Below are 14,008 nucleotides of genomic sequence, written 5' to 3' on the forward strand. Positions count from 1 at the left end.
TACAAAATTGTTTGTCACATTCGTTAATAAACAACATCCACCTTAATGCATATTCATATCAGTCTTTAAAGAACCAGAAGCATCCGAATTCTGAAAAACAGTGGCCATGCTCACATATTTAAAGAGATGAACCAAGATGTATGACAAACAGAGTCTGGTTTGAATTTGCAGTTTCAAAAATAAACTGTCGTAGAAAAAAGTCCAGGCAAACCGTCTTGGGATTCCGTAATGAAGAGCTCTAGTATTTCGGAACAAATTCCCAATTGTGGAAAACCCCACCCAGACAAGGCACTTAATTGAATTCATTAAACATACATTCCTGATGACCTCACTTCCAAATCAAAGTTTATTTGTCACGTGCGCCGAATACAACAGGTACCTTACAGTGAAATGCTTACTTACAGGCTCTAATGGTGCGAAAAAAAGTGTGTGTGTGTGTGTGTGTGTAGGTAAGTAAAGAAATAAAACAACAGTGAAAAGACATTTGAAAAAAGAGTAGCAAGGCTATATACTGACACCTGTTAGTCAGGCTTATTGAGGTAGTATGTACATATAGATATGGTTAAAGTGACTATGCATATATGATGAACAGAGGGTAGCAGAAGCGTAAAAAGAGGGGTTGCCGGGTGGTGGGACACAATGCAGATCGCCCGGTTAGCCAATGTGCTGGAGCACATTATACTGAATGTATAGTTAAAGTGACTATGCATATAAGATAAACAAAGTAGAAGCAGCGTAAAAGAAAGGTTGGGGGGTGGCACCCAATGCAAATAGTCCGGGTAACCATTTGGTTACCTGTTCAGGAGTCTTATGGCTTGGGGGTAAAAACTGTTGAGAAGCCTTTTTGTCCTAGACCTGGCACTCCGGTAACGCTTGCCATGCGGTAGTAGAGGCTGCGGGGCCAGACGGATTACTGTGACTGGGGTGGAAGTTGCAGCTGTAGAACTTTTTGAGGATCTCAGGACCCATGCCAAATCTTTTTAGTTTCCTGAGGGGGAATAGGCTTTGTCGTGCCCTCTTCACGACTGTCTTGGTGTGTTTGGACCAATCTAGTTTGTTGTTGATGTGGACACCAAGGAACTTGAAGCTCTCAACCTGCTCCACTACATCCCTGTCGAGAGAATGGAGACGTGCTCTGTGCTCCTTTTCCTGTAGTCCACAATCATCTCCTTAGTCTTGGTAACGTTGAGGTGTAGGTTGTTATTCTGGTACAACCCGGCCAGGTCTCTGACCTCCTCCCTATAGGCTGTCTCGTCATTGTCGGTGATCAGACCTACCTCTGTTGTGTCGTCAGCAAACTTAATGATGGTGTTGGAGTCGTGCCTGGCCATGCAGTAGTGGGTGAACAGGGAGTACAGGAGGGGACTGAGCGTGCCCCCCTGGGGAGCTCCAGTGTTAAGGATCAGCGTGGCAGATGTGTTGCTATCTAGCCTCGCCACCTGGGGGCGGCCTGTCAGGAAGTCCAGGATCCAGTTCCAGAAGGAGGTATTTAGTGCCAGGATTCTTAGCATGGTGATGAGCTTTGAGGGTACTATGGTGTTGAACGCTGAGCTGTAGTCAATGAACAGCATTTTCACATAGGTGTTCCTTTTGTCCAGGGGGGAAAGGGCAGTGTGGAGTGCAATAGAGATTGCATCATTTGTGGATCTGTTTGGGCAGTATGCAAATTGGAGTGGGTCTAGGGTTTCTGGGATAATGGTGTTGATGTGAGCCATTTCCATCCTTTCAAAGCACTTCATGGCTACGGACGTGAGTGCTACGGGTCTGTAGTCATTTAGGCAGGTTGCCTTTGTGTTCTTGGGCACAGGGACTATGGTGGTCTGCTTGAAGCATGTTGGTATTACAGACATGTTGAAAATGTCAGTGAAGACACCTGCCAGTTGGTGAGCACATGCTCGGAACACACGTCTTGGTAATCCGTCTGGCCCCGCAGCCTTGTGTATGCTGACCTGTTTAAAGGTCTTACTCACGTCGGCTACGGAGAGTATGATCACACAGTCGTCCGGAACAGCTGATGCTCTCATGCATGCCTCAGTGTTGCTTGCCTCGAAGCGAGCATTGACGTGATTTAGCTCATCTGGTAGGCTCGTGTCACTGGGCAGCTCGCGGCTGTGCTTCCCTTTGTAGTCTGTAATAGTTTGCAAGCCCTGCCACATCCAACGAGCGTCGGAGCCGGGGTAGTATGATTCATTCTTAGTCCTGTATTGACGCTTTGCCTGTTTGATGGTTCGTCGCAGGGCATAGCGGGATTTCTTGTAACCTTCCGGGTTAGAGTCCCGCACCTTGAAAGGGGCAGCTCTACCCTTTAGCTCACTTCTCTTCCTACTAGTCATTGAGACATCTCCCTACAGCAACAGATATATGACAGACACCCTGTATATGACAGACACCCTGTATATGACAGACACCCTGTATATGACAGACACCCTGTATATGACAGACACCCTGTACATGACAGACACCCTGTACATGACAGACACCCTGTACATGACAGACACCCTGTACATGACAGACACCCTGTACATGACAGACACCCTGTACATGACAGACACCCTGTATATGACAGACACCCTGTATATGACAGACACCCTGTATATGACAGACACGCTGTACATGACAGACACCCTGTATATGACAGACACCCTGTATATGACAGACACGCTGTACATGACAGACACCCTGTATATGACAGACACCCTGTATATGACAGACACCCTGTATATGACAGACACGCTGTACATGACAGACACCCTGTATATGACAGACACCCTGTATATGACAGACACCCTGTACATGACAGACACCCTGTACATGACAGACACCCTGTATATGACAGACACCCTGTATATGACAGACACCCTGTATATGACAGACACCCTGTATATGACAGACACCCTGTATATGACAGACACCCTGTACATGACAGACACCCTGTACATGACAGACACGCTGTACATGACAGACACCCTGTACATGACAGACACCCTGTACATGACAGACACCCTGTATATGACAGACACCCTGTACATGACAGACACCCTGTACATGACAGACACCCTGTACATGACAGACACCCTGTACATGACAGACACCCTGTACATGACAGACACCCTGTACATGACAGACACCCTGTACATGACAGACACCCTGTACATGACAGACACCCTGTACATGACAGACACCCTGTACATGACAGACACCCTGTACATGACAGACACCCTGTATATGACAGACACCCTGTACATGACAGACACCCTGCCTTACACTCAAATACTCCTGACTAACCCCCTTTATATCACACAACGAATAACAAACAATTGTTCAAGTACTCTACCTATGAACACTTCCTAATATATGACTATAATCTCTTAATAATGATCCTGAGTTATCAGCAGGTTTGAGTCTGTAGAAAAATAACCACACTTAAAAATATCATATTATGAGTGATAATAAAACATTATAAAAGGCTTAAACATGCTTAAAACAACTCCTTATACCTAGTTATAAACTGGGTGGTTCGAGCCCTGAATGCTGATTGTCTGAAATCTGTGGTATATCAGACCGTATACCACGGGTATGACAAAAAATATATATTTTTACTGTTCTAATTACATTGGTAACCAGTTTAAAATAGATATACGGCACCTCAGGGCCTTATCGCTTAATTATACTCATTATAGATTGGTAAGGAGGAAGAGGAGGAGCTCCATGGACCCTTCCTGTCCAGATGTAATTTAGCCATACATTGTAGCCATTGCACTCTGTAGAGTTGCTAGTTTCTCTAGTTTTCTCGTGTCCATTAAATCGTGACATTCCTGGATTACTCACTATATTAAATAAAGTATGATTTAATCACCAAATATGATAGTCAGTTTAAAAAAAGGTTAAGGGTACAAGACTGTGTACATACAGTATCTGGCTGTTTTGGTAAAATCACTAGATATCCCATCGAGCCAAGCGGGAAGAGGCTGCCCAGTTCCAAGACCAAATCATGAGGCAGATTGTAGTTTTTATGCCCTGATGTAAGGAGCTGGCGGAGAAAATGTTGATGAAACAATTTAGAGACTAAACGAAAAAATCAAATGACTCATATTTAAGGACAGTGAATCGATATACAGTACAATCCTGAAATCAGATGCACCTGTCAATAGGAGAACAAAGCTCAAAACAAAAGGAATGATGAAGTCTCCTCCGGACATGGTAGACACTTCCTCCTCACCGTTCTATTCCTGTTGGTTTGAAAACTTATTCTATTATGTAGTTAACCTCCATTGTCTTCCAAGAGATGCTGCATATTTTTCACACAGCTGGTCTTTTATCTGACATCATCACCAGGGCAACTAGTCCCATACACTTCAGCTGCATGGCATGTTTGTCAAGGTGAAATGTTCAGATTGAAAATAGAACAGTACCTTATAGAACAAACAGAGATCTTGATTTCACAAGTCTGGTATGTCTATTCTCTATTGTAGTGACGTGTCGTTTTAACGTCACATGTTGAACATCCTTTTTCTGTCTGTTTATAATGCTGATTTCCTCCAAGCGCGCTCTTTTTCTCCAAGACAAAGGGTCATAAAAGTGGCCCTGCACACCTTGGTGTGGTCACAGAAATCAGCATGAAGAGAACGGACTTGGAAGCTTTAACCCTGGCAATTGACTGGTAAACTCATGGGTACACTCGCAAAGGCTGCCTGATAATGTGATGCAATAATTACCATGGCATTTTGGAATGTTCTATCAACTGAGAGACCCAGTCGGTTTTAGACAGAAAGTTGTGGCCCTGCCCGACTATGGGGAAAATAACCTGTCGTTACCTAGGTTACCCCACTGGCTCACAGCAAATACCTGGCCTTTTTTCCCAAACACAATTTTATTTTTGTCTGCTTGTTTTAGTCAATTTACTACATTTAAGTAAAGTACAACATTGCCTGCTCCTGAGGGTTCTCACTACTTAGAAAAACATACTGTTGTAGGCCTTCCCTCATGCCGCTTTCCATGACGATGCTAGCAGCCACGATGCTAGCAGCCACATGAGTGAGTGCTAGCTACTGACCGGAACATTAAGCTAGCCAAGACCAAAAACACAAACAAACGTACTAAACAGCTCCAAGTAGTGAGTGGGGTTACAAATGGACTATTCTAAACAAGTTAAATGTCATACCTGTGATGAAATGTTTCCACACACATAGTTACATGTACCCTACTTGGACACCGGGTCCCCACCTTTCCCACCCTCCCACGTTGAATAGCCTGAAGCCACAGGACTCTTCCCGCAGGCTCTACTTCCCTACGTGGGAGCATTGGCAACCACAGGTTGGGATTTTTGACCTGGTTACATGTACATTGAACAACACAGCAGTTTTTTGGCATGTTTTTTCTTCTTCTGTATATAACAAAAAAATAAACAACAGTTGGCTCTTTTACACTGGGGGTCAATTGGAAAGAATGTTTATTTTTCCCAATTTGCCATGGTAATGTATAATTTCCATTCATATGATGCTAACTGATGTGGCTCATGCAATTGAAATGTCAGTTGTGTTGACTCAGCAACTCACAGCACAAATTGAAGGGTACACTTCCTGATTTTACTTCCTGGCATGGGTACACTCAAAATGGCTGCCAGTCCACCCATGATGCCATCAATGACTTGAATGGAGATGCCCTTTCTATTCATTCCTATTTCTATGGGTGTGATACCATGTGACCTCACAGGACTACAATAGGACTCCACCTCACAGGACTACAAAAGGTGCTGTCTCCACCTTACACTCTTAACCTCTTATCCTGTCGGACATATTAACTCTGTACCCAAAGAAGGGAGGAGAACCTCCATCTCCAGCAGCCCGACCACAGAGCCTGGACCTTTGCCTTTAACGGCCAGAACTGGTAACTGCCAGGAAGTATTCCCTAAAGTACATTGCACCTGTAATCCAGTAGACAAATTGGGACAGAAGTGCTCATGCACTAAACAGACTCAGAAGAAGACAGAAGACCTTAAAGAGCTTGCGTAGCCTGAACGTTACACTTCAGCTAACCTTCTCCAAGGACAAAGAGCTAGCGTAGCCTGAACGTTACACTTCAGCTAACCTTCTCCAAGGACAAAGAGCTAGCGTAGCCTGAACGGTACACTTCAGCTAACCTTCTCCAAGGACAAAGAGCTAGCGTAGCCTGAACGGTACACTTCAGCTAACCTTCTCCAAGGACAAAGAGCTAGCGTAGCCTGAACGGTACACTTCAGCTAACCTTCTCCAAGGACAAAGAGCTAGCGTAGCCTGAACGTTACACTTCAGCTAACCTTCTCCAAGGACAAAGAGCCAGCGTAGCCTGAACGGTACACTTCAGCTAACCTTCTCCAAGGACAAAGAGCTAGCGTAGCCTGAACGTTACACTTCAGCTAACCTTCTCCAAGGACAAAGAGCTAGCATAGCCTGAACGTTACACTTCAGCTAACCTTCTCCAAGGACAAAGAGCTAGCGTAGCCTGAACGGTACACTTCAGCTAACCTTCTCCAAGGACAAAGAGCTAGCGTAGCCTGAACGTTACACTTCAGCTAACCTTCTCCAAGGACAAAGAGCTAGCATAGCCTGAACGTTACACTTCAGCTAACCTTCTCCAAGGACAAAGAGCTAGCGTAGCCTGAACGGTACACTTCAGCTAACCTTCTCCAAGGACAAAGAGCTAGCGTAGCCTGAACGGTACACTTCAGCTAACCTTCTCCAAGGAAAGAAGGAGAAGACCATTAGAACACAGCCTCTGCACCCACGGTGTCTGAGGTGGACACGTCCTCAGACACTGTGACACCCAGGTGGACACGTCCTCAGACACTGTGACACCCAGGTGGACACGTCCTCAGACACTGTGACACCCAGGTGGACACGTCCTCAGACACTATGACACCCAGGTGGACACGTCCTCACCAAGGTGGACACATCCTCAGACACTGTGACACCCAGGTGGACACGCCCTCAGACACTATGACACCCAGGTGGACACGCCCTCAGACACTATGACACCCAGGTGGACACGTCCTCAGACACTGTGACACCCAGGTGGACACGCCCTCAGACACTATGACACCCAGGTGGACACGTCCTCAGACACTGTGACACCCAGGTGGACACGCCCTCAGACACTATGACACCCAGGTGGACACGCCCTCAGACACTGTGACACCCAGGTGGACTTAATTTTTTATATATACACATTTTTGAACTAGGAAAGTCCGTTAAGAAAAAAATCTTATTTACAATGATAGCCAAACCCGGACAACGCTAGGCCATTTGTGCGTCGCCCTATGCGACTCCCAATCACAGCCGGATGAGATTCAGCCTGGAGTCGAACCATGGACTGCAGTGAAACCTCTAGCACTGAGATGCAGTGCCTTAGACCGCTGTGCCACTCGGGAGGCCTCAGATGATGACAACAAGGTGGACACAGCCTCTCTGTCTCTCACACAGAAACATTGTGATACTGCAGCTGCATAGACTCCTCCCCCGAGACAATAGGAATGCTATCTCCAGGACAATTTCCTGTTTTATTCCTACTCCCATTTTCCCTCACTCCTATCTCCTCCTCCTCCCATTCCTCCCTCACTCCTATCTCCTCCTCCTCCCATTCCTACCTCATCCTCCATCTTCCTCCTCCCATTCTTCCCTCACTCCTTCATCCTCCTCCCATTCCTCCCTCACTCCTTGTTCCTCCCTCACTCCTTCCTCCTTCTCCACAAGAATGGCCACAGCTCATGATCAGCAGCATTGGGCCAACCCTCTCATCCTGAAACACTGAAACACTACTATAGATAAACTAACTAACTAACCTAAGAAAACTCTCTGTGGCATACAGAACACAAACACAAAACATGTTCCTTACAAACACAGCAGGTGTATGGACAGTAAGCTACAGATTACATCGCATGCTCTACTATTACCCATGTACAGAATACAGTATACTCTGGACAGAGCAAAGGCATCCCTTACATCACACACACAGCCTATAACCCACACTGGTGCACCACCCAGCAAAACATGCTGGCACAGCAAATGTACAAGAGTGTGCTATAGGCAACCCGATACTATGTGAGAGAGATAGAGATAGAGCTATTTAGAGGGAGAGCGAGAGAAAGAGAGGGCTAGAGAGAGAGAGGGCTAGAGAGAGAGAGAGGGGGGCTAGAGAGAGAGAGAGAGAGAGAGAGAGGGCTAGAGAGAGAGAGGGCGAGAGAGAGAGGGCTAGAGAGAGAGAGAGGGGGCTAGAGAGAGAGAGAGAGAGAGAGAGAGAGAGAGAGAGAGAGAGAGAGAGGGCTAGAGAGAGAGGGGAGAGAGAGAGAGAGAGAGAGAGAGAGAGAGAGAGAGGGCTAGAGAGAGAGAGGGCTAGAGAGAGAGAGGGAGAGAGAGAGAGAGAGAGAGAGAGAGAGAGAGAGAGAGAGAGAGAGAGAGAGAGAGAGAGAGAGAGAGATGCCATGATACACCACACATCGCATCGAAGACCAACAACATGGCACAAGATGACTCATTTGGATGCCTGAAGTTCTAAGGGTCGAGACGTTGTTGTAAATAAAATCACCTGAGCGCATGAGCAGCAGTGTGCAGCGTTTTCCTTTCTGACTTACAGTTTAAGACATTTGTCATGTTTATCTTCAAAGTTAACCATTCTTAACCAATAAGTGATTGTAATTTCCGACATTACCATAAAGGTTAACATGCACACCTCTCCGTGATGCTGATATTAGACAACCCAACACCAGAGAACCCATCAACAAGGAATATCTCAGTCAGACAACGTGGGAGTACTGTCTCAAAATCAGCCTCACAGCCAGGGAATGTAAGGGAGAGAGAGAAAAAAGAGGGAATAGAGGGAGAGAAACCATAGCTAGTGTCTGAGGGAATGAAGAGAGAGAAAAAAGAGGGAATAGAGGGAGAGAAACCATAGCTAGTGTCTGAGGGAATGAAGAGAGAGAAAAAAGAGGGAATAGAGGGAGAGAAACCATAGCTAGTGTCAGAGGGAATTAAGAGAGAGAAAAAAGAGGGAATAGAGGGAGAGAAACCATAGCTAGTGTCTGAGGGAATGAAGAGAGAGAAAAAAGAGGGAATAGAGAGAGAGAAACCATAGCTAGTGTCTGAGGGAATGGAGAGAGGGAATAGAGGGAGAGAAACCATAGCTAGTGTCTGAGGGAATGGAGAGAGAGAAACCATAGCTAGTGTCTGAGGGAATAGAGGGAGAGAAACCATAGCTAGTGTCAGAGGGAACGGAGAGAGAGAAAAGAGAGGGAAGGAGAGAAAGGAAGGGGGTTAGTGAAGGTGTCAGCAGTGAGCTGAATACATCCTGCTGCTGTCGCCACCCTGTGAAAGGGACGAGTGGTAAACAGCTGACCACTTATTGGAGGGAACGCTCCAGAACTAAGATGTGCTTAACATTACTTGGCTGCTCCAGTAAACATTCAAGAAATGTCCAGGTAACGTTCAGAAGGTCTTTTGTTGTGAGCATGCACACGAGGAACATATCTACATCATATGTTGCTTTGTTTTTTTTTTATTAAAAAATTAATGAAAAGGTTTAAGAAAATAGTATTCTTTATCATTACAATACTTATATTTTATTAATATTGAAGCAACTTTTAAACAACTTCCATGTCCTTTAAGAATAACAACAACAAAAAAACTGAGCAAAGTACAGAGATCTTTGATGAAAACCTGCTCCAGAGCGCTCATGACCTCAGACTCGGATAGTTTGTTGGTGATGTGGACCCCAAGGAACTTGAACCTCTGGAACCGCTCCCCTACAGCCCTGTCGATCCATTTCCTGTAGTCCACGATCAGCTCCTTTGTCTTGCTGACGTTGAGGGAGCGCTTGTTGTCCTGACACCACACTGCCAGGTCTCTGACCTCTGCCAACACAGGGGCCCCTCTGGGGTGCGTGCTTAGTCCCCTCCTGTACTCCCTGTTTACCCACGACTGCGTGGCCAAGTACTACTCCAACATCATCATTAAGTTTTCTGACGACACTACAGTGGTAGACCTGAACACCGACAACGATGAGACAGCCTATTAGGAAGAGGTCAGAGACCTGGCAGTGTGGTGTCTACCCTTACCACCTGGGGGCGGCCTGTCAGGAAGTCCAGGATCCAGTTGCAGAGGGAGGTGTTAAATCCCAGGATCCTTAGCTTAGTGATGATCCTTGAGGGAACTATGGTGTTGAACGCTGAGCTGTAGTCAATGAACAGCATTCTCACATAGGTGTTCCTTTTGTCCAGGTGGGAAAGGGCAGTGTGGCGTGCGATTGATATTGCGAGCAGTAGCAAAGACTGAAGGAAAGGTACTTATTTAACTTGTAAATAAGTGTAATGTTTCATCCTACAGCTAACTACTAGGTTATTTACAGTTAGTAAGTTAGTACTCCTACACTATACTGACCGTGCAGCAGGAGTCCAGAGTTCCTGTTGTGGCTGTAGATCCAGAAGACCTCCTCTAGTTCCATCTGAGAAGAGATGGTACATGGGTCACAAACAGATTATTCATTTATTTCACACAGGTAGTGGAGATAAGCAGGTTGTAGCTAGCTTACGATCTTGTCTACCCTGATTACAACTGAGTCATCTTCCACCCGCAGGTGCGAGGCCCAATTACCCTCATCGTCGATCCACTTGAGCGTGATTGGCTGATGCCGTTCCAGGCCGCACATCACCCTCACCTTCTCACACAGTTCAATGTAGGTTACTGTGGTAGCCAGGTCCGTGATCAGCATGTCCCTACACACCCAGGAGATGCTAACATGCCAGCAACATACCACCCTGCATACCACTGCTGGCTTGCTTCTGAAGGTAAGCAGGGTTGTTCCTGGATGGGAGACCAGAGGCTGCTGGAAGTGGTGTTGGAGGGCCAGTAGGAGGCACTCTTTCCTCTGGTCTAAAGAAATGCCCCAGGGCAGTGATTGGGGATACTGCCCTGTGTAGGGTGCGGTCTTTCAGATGGGACGTTACACAGGTGTCCTGACTCTCTGATGTCATTAAAGATCCCATGGCCTTTATCGTAAGAGTAGGGGTGTTAACCCCGGTGTCCTGGATAAATTCCCAACCTGGTCACCTTATCATCCCCAGCTTACAATTGGCTCATTCATCCCTGTAACTATTCCCCAGGTTGTTGCTGAAAAGGAGAATATGTTCTCAGTCAACTTACCTGGTAAAATAACAGATTAATATTATTCAAATCACCAGGACTCTTTCACGCTGATGAATATTATTCAAATGACAGAGACTATTTGACATTGATTAATATTATTCAAATCACAGACTCTTTCACTTTGCAATACATCAGGGTTAGTGCAGATATAAATACACCCAATTGGATTCAGTCGAAAAGCTTGAACATAAATTAAAATGCAGCCCAAGCCAGACATGCATTGACTACAGTCAGAGAGTATTTCCTTAAGACAACGCTGGAGGTACCTGTTCAGCGTTAGATGTGTGTGGACTAAATATCTTGTAAAAATGGAATTACAACAAACCTCTACAGACATCCATCCATCATGTCACTGTCATTTGAATGTGATAAACAGACCAAGGAAGGATGAATTACTACACAATATGATTTTATCAACTGAGCACGGCTACAGGTTGAACTGAGCACGGCTACAGGTTGAACTGAGCACGGCTACAGGTTGAACCGAGCACGGCTACAGGTTGAACCGTGCACGGCTACAGGTTGAAAAGAGCACGGCTACAGGTTGAACCGTGCACGGCTACAGGTTGAACTGAGCACGGCTACAGGTTGAACTGAGCACGGCTACAGGTTGAACCGAGCACGGCTACAGGTTGAACCGAGCACGGCTACAGGTTGAAAAGAGCACGGCTACAGGTTGAAAAGAGCACGGCTACAGGTTGAAAAGAGCACGGCTACAGGTTGAACCGTGCACGGCTACAGGTTGAAAAGAGCACGGCTACAGGTTGAACCGTGCACGGCTACAGGTTGAACTGAGCACGGCTACAGGTTGAACTGAGCACGGCTACAGGTTGAACCGTGCACGGCTACAGGTTGAACTGAGCACGGCTACAGGTTGAACTGAGCACGGCTACAGGTTGAACCGAGCACGGCTACAGGTTGAACCGAGCACGGCTACAGGTTGAAAAGAGCACGGCTACAGGTTGAAAAGAGCACGGCTACAGGTTGAAAAGAGCACGGCTACAGGTTGAACTGAGCACGGCTACAGGTTGAACTGAGCACGGCTACAGGTTGAACCGTGCACGGCTACAGGTTGGACCGTGCACGCGTACAGGTTGGACCGTGCACGGCTACAGGTTGAACCGTGCACGGCTACAGGTTGAACTGTGCACGGCTACAGGTTGAACCGTGCACGGCTACAGGTTGGACCGAGCACGGCTACAGGTTGAACCGTGCACGGCTACAGGTTGAACTGAGCACGGCTACAGGTTGAACCGTGCACGGCTACAGGTTGAACTGAGCACGGCTACAGGTTGGACCGTGCACAGCTACAGGTTGAACCGTGCACGGCTACAGGTTGAACTGAGCACGGCTACAGGTTGAACCGAGCACGGCTACAGGTTGAACTGAGCACGGCTACAGGTTGAACCGAGCACGGCTACAGGTTGAACCGAGCACGGCTACAGGTTGAACTGAGCACGGCTACAGGTTGAACCGAGCACGGCTACAGGTTGAAAAGAGCACGGCTACAGGTTGAAAAGAGCACGGCTACAGGTTGAACCGTGCACGGCTACAGGTTGAAAAGAGCACGGCTACAGGTTGAACCGAGCACGGCTACAGGTTGAACCGAGCACGGCTACAGGTTGAAAAGAGCACGGCTACAGGTTGAAAAGAGCACGGCTACAGGTTGAACCGTGCACGGCTACAGGTTGAACTGAGCACGGCTACAGGTTGAACCGAGCACGGCTACAGGTTGAACCGAGCACGGCTACAGGTTGAAAAGAGCATGGCTACAGGTTGAACCGAGCACGGCTACAGGTTGAACCGTGCACGGCTACAGGTTGGACCGTGCACGGCTACAGGTTGAACCGTGCACGGCTACAGGTTGAACTGAGCACGGCTACAGGTTGAACTGAGCACGGCTACAGGTTGAACTGAGCACGGCTACAGGTTGAACCGAGCAGGGCTACAGGTTGAACCGTGCACGGCTACAGGTTGAACCGTGCACGGCTACAGGTTGAACCGTGCACGGCTACAGGTTGAACCGAGCACGGCTACAGGTTGAACCGAGCACGGCTACAGGTTGAACCGTGCACGGCTACAGGTTGAACCGAGCACGGCTACAGGTTGAACCGTGCACGGCTACAGGTTGAACCGTGCACGGCTACAGGTTGAACCGTGCACGGCTACAGGTTGAACTGAGCACGGCTACAGGTTGAACCGAGCACGGCTACAGGTTGAACCGTGCACGGCTACAGGTTGGACCGAGCACGGCTACAGGTTGAACCGTGCACGGCTACAGGTTGAACCGAGCACGGCTACAGGTTGAACCGTGCACGGCTACAGGTTGAACCGTGCACGGCTACATGTTGAACCGTGCACGGCTACAGGTTGGACAGAGCACGGCTACAGGTTAAAAAGAGCACGGCTACAGGTTGAACCGAGCACGGCTACAGGTTGAAAAGAGCACGGCTACAGGTTGAAAAGAGCACGGCTACAGGTTGAAAAGAGCACGGCTACAGGTTGAAAAGAGCACGGCTACAGGTTGAACCGAGCACGGCTACAGGTTGAACTGAGCACGGCTACAGGTTGAACCGTGCACGGCTACAGGTTGAACCGAGCACGGCTACAGGTTGAACCGAGCACGGCTACAGGTTGAACCGAGCACGGCTACAGGTTGAAAAGAGCACGGCTACAGGTTGAAAGAGCACGGCTACAGGTTGAACCGAGCACGGCTACAGGTTGAAAAGAGCACGGCTACAGGTTGAACCGAGCACGGCTACAGGTTGAACCGAGCACGGCTACAGGTTGAACCGTGCACGGCTACAGGTTGAACCGTGCACGGCTACAGGTTGAAC

The sequence above is a fragment of the Oncorhynchus keta genome, chromosome 28, assembly GCF_023373465.1.
Source record: "Oncorhynchus keta strain PuntledgeMale-10-30-2019 chromosome 28, Oket_V2, whole genome shotgun sequence".
Lineage (NCBI taxonomy): Eukaryota > Metazoa > Chordata > Actinopteri > Salmoniformes > Salmonidae > Oncorhynchus > Oncorhynchus keta.